The sequence below is a fragment of the Hemicordylus capensis genome, chromosome 7 (assembly GCF_027244095.1).
Source record: "Hemicordylus capensis ecotype Gifberg chromosome 7, rHemCap1.1.pri, whole genome shotgun sequence".
In the NCBI taxonomy this organism is placed as follows: domain Eukaryota; kingdom Metazoa; phylum Chordata; class Lepidosauria; order Squamata; family Cordylidae; genus Hemicordylus; species Hemicordylus capensis.
The window spans coordinates 20,254,745-20,261,239 of record NC_069663.1 but is presented as its reverse complement, the minus strand read 5'-3'; the positions used below and the strand labels follow the sequence as shown (position 1 = coordinate 20,261,239).

Below are 6,495 nucleotides of genomic sequence, written 5' to 3'. Positions count from 1 at the left end.
AGATGTGATAACCAGATAATCACAATCTTTAATGTGGATTAGAATCCCATTTACCCATCTGGATGAATGGGTGAGGAAGAAATCTAATATTCTGTATTCACCTTTGAATAAGCTTTGTGCAGGGGCAGTATCCTAGCCAATGGAATTAATCCGAGGTGTGATTATTGCTAATTGGAAACTTTCCCGTTAAATTTGAGTTGCCTGGGTCATGGTGCAGACACGCCCCCCCCCCAGTGTTCTCTCTAACAGGGATTCCCAGGTGTTGTTGACTGCAATTCCCAGAATCCTCATGGAAAAGCCATTGTAGCTGGGGATGCTGGGAGTTGTTGTAAACAGCATCTGGGAATCCTTGTTAGAGGGAAGGCTGCTCCCCTCCCCCCGCCCAGCATTTGAGGAGTTCTCCCCTCATTTTACTAAATTCTCCACCGCTAACCCATCTCTCTGCCCAAACTGACTTCATCCTGGCAAACCTAGTGACCCAAATCTCCCCTGCCCACCTGCCCTGCCGGCCAAGTGTCTCTCCTCTCAGAATAGGAACATAGGAAGCTGCCATATACTGAGTCAGACCACTGGTCCATCTAGCTCAGTATTGTCTACCCAGACTGGCAGCGGCTTCTCCAAGGTTGCAGGCAGGAATAATACGAAGATGAACCTTTTTGTTTTTGGGAAACAAAAGGTTCCCAAAGTGGTTTCCGTAGAGCTAGCTAGCTAGCTAGATAGGCTCCCTGTCGCCAAAGGGCTCACACAATCTTAAAAAAGAAAGAAAGAAATATTCACTTTTTACAAGTACATTAGTTATTTACACTTGCGTTAAATAAAAGAGAGATCCCAGCAACAGCCACTGGAGGGAAGCGGTGCTGGGGATGGATAGGGCCAGTTGCTCTCCCCCTGCTCAGTAAAGAGAACTGCCACTTTAAAAAGGTGCCTCTTGGCTCTTTTAGCAAGGGACTGGACTGGAATGTTGGAGTTGGAGTTGGATTAAAAGACCTTGGAGGTCTTTTAATCCAGGGATGGTCTTTGGAGGTCCTCTAATCCACCTATTCCTAACCTACAACTCCCAGCATCCCTGGCTCTTGGCCACTGTGACTGGGGATGATGGGAATTGTAGGCCAAAACAGCTGGTGGGCCACAGTTGGACACCTCTCTTCTAATCCAGCCCTCTGCTCAGTGCAAGAAACTACTGGGGCGTCCCTGACAGATGGCCGTTGCCCAGCTCTGTTAGAAAACCTCTGGCAGAGAGCACACCAGGGTTCCCTTTAACAGGGATTCCCAGATGTGGACTACAACTCCCATCACCCCCCGGCAAATGCCACTGCAGATGGGGATTCTGGGAGTTGTAGTCCACCACATCTGGGAATCCCTTGTTAGAGGGACAACTGGAGCCTACCATTGCAGGATCTGTCGAACAGCTCTTGCATTTAGGGAATCCCACTGAATGTCTCATCTGAATCTGCTTCCTTTTACCTATCAGACTTTATCAGCCTGGGAGAACTTGCACGGAGGACAAGTCTATCGATGGCTACTAGTCAGGTGGCTCTAGGCCACCTCCAGCCTCAGAGGCAAGATGCCTCTCAATACCAGTTGCAGGGGAGCAACAGCAAGAAAGAGGGCAGACCTTCACCTCTTGCCTGTGCGCTTCCCAGAGGCATCTGGTTGGCCACTGTGTGAAGCAGGATGCTGGACTATAGGGGTCTTGGGCCTGATCCAGGAGGGCTGTTCTTATGTAATTCTGAATCATAGGGAGAAATAAGCACCCGTGGAGCAGGGGAGAGACCTCGCCCAGCACATGATCATGGTTCGCTATCATGCCATGCCTTGGGCATGTATGGACGAAGGGGGTTGTTTATAACTGGGTGGGAGGTGAGGTTTTCACATCTGATGGACCTGAGCAGGGCTGGGCAAACCTCCAGTTTCCCTCCAGGAAGGAGAGCTGGTCTTGTGGTAGCAAGCATGACTTGTCCTCTTTGCTAAGCAGGGTCTGCCCAGGTTTGCATTTGAATGGGAGATTACACGTGAACACGGTAATGTATTCCTCTTAAGGGATGGGGCCGCTCTGGGAAGAGCAGAAGGTTCCAAGTTCCCTCCCTGGCAGCATCTCCTAGATAGGGCTGAGAGAGATTCCTGCCTGCAACCTTGGAGAAGCCGCTGCCAGTCTGTGAAGACAATGCTGAGCGAGATAAACCAATGGTCTGACTCAGTATATCACAGCTTCCTATGTTCCTAGCTGTTGAACTACAACTCCCATCACCCCCAGACACTTTGGCTGGGGATGATGGGAGTTGTAGTTCAACCACAGCTGGAGGGTCAAGTTTGCCCACTCCTGGGCCAGAGGAAAGTGAGGAGGAAGGGTATGGGTGGCCCCATCAGCACTGGGGAGATAAGCCAGCTTACCTCCTGTCTTTCTGGATCCTGCCTCTCCACAAAAGATACCTCACTAGTCATCCCTTGCTCTCACGGAGAGGAGAGCTGGTCTTGTGGTAAGGTGAAGTGTGCCTTCAAGTCGATTTTGACGCCTGGTGCCCACAGAGCCCTGTGGTTGTCTTTGGTAGAATACAGGAGGGGCTGACCATTGCCATCTCCTATTCAGTACGAGATTATGCCTTTCAGCATCTTCCTATATCGCTGCTGCCCGAGATAGTAGCAGCAGGGATTCGAACCGGCAACCTTCTGCTTGTTAGTCAAGTATTTCCCCATGGCGCCACTTAAGCTGACGCTCTTGCGGTAGCAAGCATGAATTGTCCCCTTTGCTAAGCAGGCTCCACCCTGGTTTGCATTTGAATGGGAGACTCCCATGTGTGAGCACTGTAAGATATGCCCCTTAGGTAATGGATCCACTTTGGAAACAGCAGAAGGTTCGAAGTTCCCTCCCTGGCATCTTCAGGATAGGGCTGAGAAAGACTCCTGCCCACGACCTTGGAGGAGCCACTGTTGTCTTTGTATTGGAATGTGTCACTGTAAGCCACCATGAGTTCATATTGTGAAAACTGGCAGGGTATGGATTCCCCCTGCTAACTGGGCAAAGAGGCACCTTTTTAACATGGTGGTTTTCTTTATTTAGCAGAGGGAGAGCAACTGGCCCTATCCGCCCCCAGCACAGTACCTCCAGTGACTGTGGCTGGTGTCTATTTTATGGTTTCTTTTTAGGCTGTGAGCCCTTTGGGGACAGGGAGCCATCGTATTTGTTTATTTATTTATCTCTATAAACTGCTTTGCAAACTTGTGTTGAAAAGCGGTATATAAATATTTATTGTTGTTGTTGCTGCCAGTCTGTGTAGAGCAGGGCTGCTCAACTTCAGCCCTCCTGCAGACGTTGGCCTATAATCCCCATAATTCCTGGCTATTGGCCACTGTGCAGGGGATTATGGGAGTTGTAGTCCAAAAGGAGCCGGGGGGGGGGAGTTGAGCAGGCCTGGTGTAGACGATACTGAGCTAGATGGACCAGTGGCATCATCTCATACTGCGTGGGAAACGGCAATGGTAAACCCCTCCTGTATTCTACCAAAGGCAAGGGCCCAAATGCTGGGTTGCCAACAACCTGAGGGAGGTGCGGGGGGGGGGGTTAAGGTTGCCAGCTGCCACCTCCTCCTCTCCCCGTGCTTCTTACAAGCTTTGCGAGGAATGTGAGGATGGGCGATCCTTGCTAAGTTTGCAGGGGTCAGATCGGACCTGAAGGGCTGCTCCGATGGCAAGGGCATTTTGCCGCCCTGCTGGAGCCTCAGTTATCTGCCACCTGAGGCAACTGCCTCACCTCGCCTAATGAAAGGACCAGCCAGGGGTGTCACTGTAATTGAGCGGATGAATTCAAAGAATCCGGGCCTCCCAGAACCACCCCTCCCTATGTTCTTCATTATCTGAGGGGCCACCGGGGAGAGTAGTGAACACAGGCCCCCTCTCCTCTAGCTACACCCCTGGGACCAACCCGGTGCCCACAAGTGTGGTGAACTGCAGGACGCTGGCACCTCCATCCACTTTTCTTGAGGTCTCATTCCCTCTCTGTGCCAGTCTGGAAGTATGTCTGCAGAAACCCTGACCATTTTAGCCCCATTCAGACATTATGTTACACGAGTGTACAGATGTCTGTACACTCGTACACATGGTTGTGTGAATGACTGTACCTGCGTTCATTTAAAAAGTGAACCTGGATATGGGCCTTTCAAATGCATGTTACAGATAGGAAGTGTACTTTGGTAACCGCTTTCCAAACATAACAGGTGAATGACTGTACCTGTGTACAAATGTGTTCCTGTGTATACTTGTTAGGCGAGTGTTGAACACAACGTGTGAATGGTGTCCCCCCCCCCTTTTTTTTCTTGCCAAGGGATTAGACTTGGACTGTTGTACTGTATTTACCTGCATAGAAGATGACTCTGAATATAAGTAAAGCGTGCTGTCGAGTCGGAGTCGAATCCTGGCAACCACAGAGTCCTGTGGTTGTCTTTGGTAGAATGCAGGAGGGGTTTACCATTGCTTCCTCCCACATAGTATGAGATGATGCCTTTCCGCATCTTCCTATATCGCTGCTGCCCAATATAGGTGTTTCCCATAGTCTGGGAAACATAGTCTTTCCCATAGTCTGGGAAACATACCAGCGGGGATTCGAACCTGCAACCTCTGGCTTGCTAATCAAGTCAAAGATCACGCCTTTAAAAAGTAGAGGTTAAATGCAGGTTATACCTGCATTGACTCAAAAGGAACAGGACTCTGAATTTAAGATGATCTGCTGATTTCTAATATCAAAAAACTTGGTGTGGGGGGACCTAGTAAATACAGTATATCCCAAAGTACACTATCAGGTAAATACGGTAAATACAGTATCAGGTAAATACAGTATGTCCCAAATTGTGTGGGCTACTCTTTCCCCAGGGTCAAAACAGGATCTTCGATTCTAACCAGCCAGGTTTTCGGAGGCGTGCTTAGAAAGCAGCCTTTTTGACGGAGGCCTGCAGCTAAGATATTGGCACTGACAGGAAACTGAACTTACCTTTGAAGTTTGGTGTCCTTGTTTAGAAAGTGACTCATCTGATATCACAGGACTCTGATAGAACTAAAGGGGAAAAAGAAAAAAAGAAATTGGAACGCATTCCTAATGGGTTGGCTGGAAAAAAAAAAAAACTCAGATGCTCAATTACAGCTGATGACATTCCCCACTCGCCAACTCCCCACTCAAAAATATCTGATGGAGATTCCCCCCCGCCCCCATCGTCTTCCTCCCCTGAAAGTGTAATATGTGAATAAACAGACGTGTTTGGGGGAAAATGTATATCATATAGATCCTCATCAGAAAAGCAGGATTGGCTTTAGAAGCATACACTTGTATGCATACACTTGTGGCTTTGTCTTGTAATTGAGATGTAGCCAACTCCCACAGGAGCATAGGAAGCTGCCTTATGCTGAGTCAGACCATTGGTCTATCTAGCTCAGTATTGTCTTCCCAGACTGGCAGCGGTTTTCCAGGGTTTCAAGCAGGAGTCTTTCCCAGCTCTACCTGGACATTTCAGGGAGTGAACCTGGGACTTTTGGCTCTTCCCATCTCCTAACGGGAAGATCTTGCAGTGCTCACTGGTAGTCGCCCATCCAAATGCAAACCAAGGCAGGCTCTGATTAGCAGAGGGGACCAGAGCAGCCCCATCCCCTGAGGGGAAGATCTTCCAGTGCTCACACTTCTAGTCTCCCTTTCATATGCAACCAGGGTGGACCCTGCTTAGCAAAGGGGACAATTCATGCTTGCTCCCACAAGACCAGCTCTCCTGCGCATGTGGGCAATGCACTGACTTCCTGTTTGGGTTAATAAGCAGAGAGTGGCCGTGTGGTCCATACTGACCAATCTCGACTGAAGAACATCAGAACAGCCCTGCTGGATCAGGCCCGAGGAGGCCCATCTAGACCAGCATCCTGTTTCCCACAGTGGCCCCCAGATGCCTCTGGGAAGCCCACAGGCAAGAGGTGAGGGCATGCGCTCTCTCTTGCAGTTGCTCCCCTGCAACTGGCATTCAGAGGCATCTTGCGACTTACTTGCTTCCGATAGCCTGAGATCAGTAACTCGCTTCAGCTTTTGGGTACGGATCTCGGGCGATCGGAAGTCACTGGGGTTGGGGTTGATGCCAGTTCACCATTCCAATAATATCCTTGGAGGTTGCGAAGCTCTGGCTATGTAGTGGGCTTCTTAGTGGGTTATTCTGATTTTCAGATCTGATCTGATTTTTAAGTGAGTTTTTAAGTTGCTTTGTATGGTACTGTGTATTTTCTTTTTTAAAACCTTTTTTGTCTGTTGTGATTCAATGTGTTATGTGTTTTTATTATGTGTTTGAATCCTCTGTTGTGAGCTGCCCAGAGAACAATTTGTTATGGGGTGGCTAACAAATAAAGTTGTTGTTGTTGTTGTTGCTATGCTATTTACACACAGTCTACCAGATGTTATTGACTGGATTTGGTACTTTAATTATCGGGCCCTTTCCAATAGTCTAGGATAACTATAGAAGAATTAAAGATATCGTC

General features: G+C 48.8%; 1 protein-coding gene and 1 pseudogene across 2 annotated transcripts in view; both read left to right on the top strand.

Moving 5' to 3' along the window:
* The window catches only part of HPN (hepsin), a 46,085-nt gene that overhangs the window by 15,455 nt on the left and 24,135 nt on the right, over positions 1 to 6,495 (top strand). The window lies entirely within an intron of this gene.
* On the top strand, positions 111 to 193 carry LOC128333417 (uncharacterized; annotated as a pseudogene).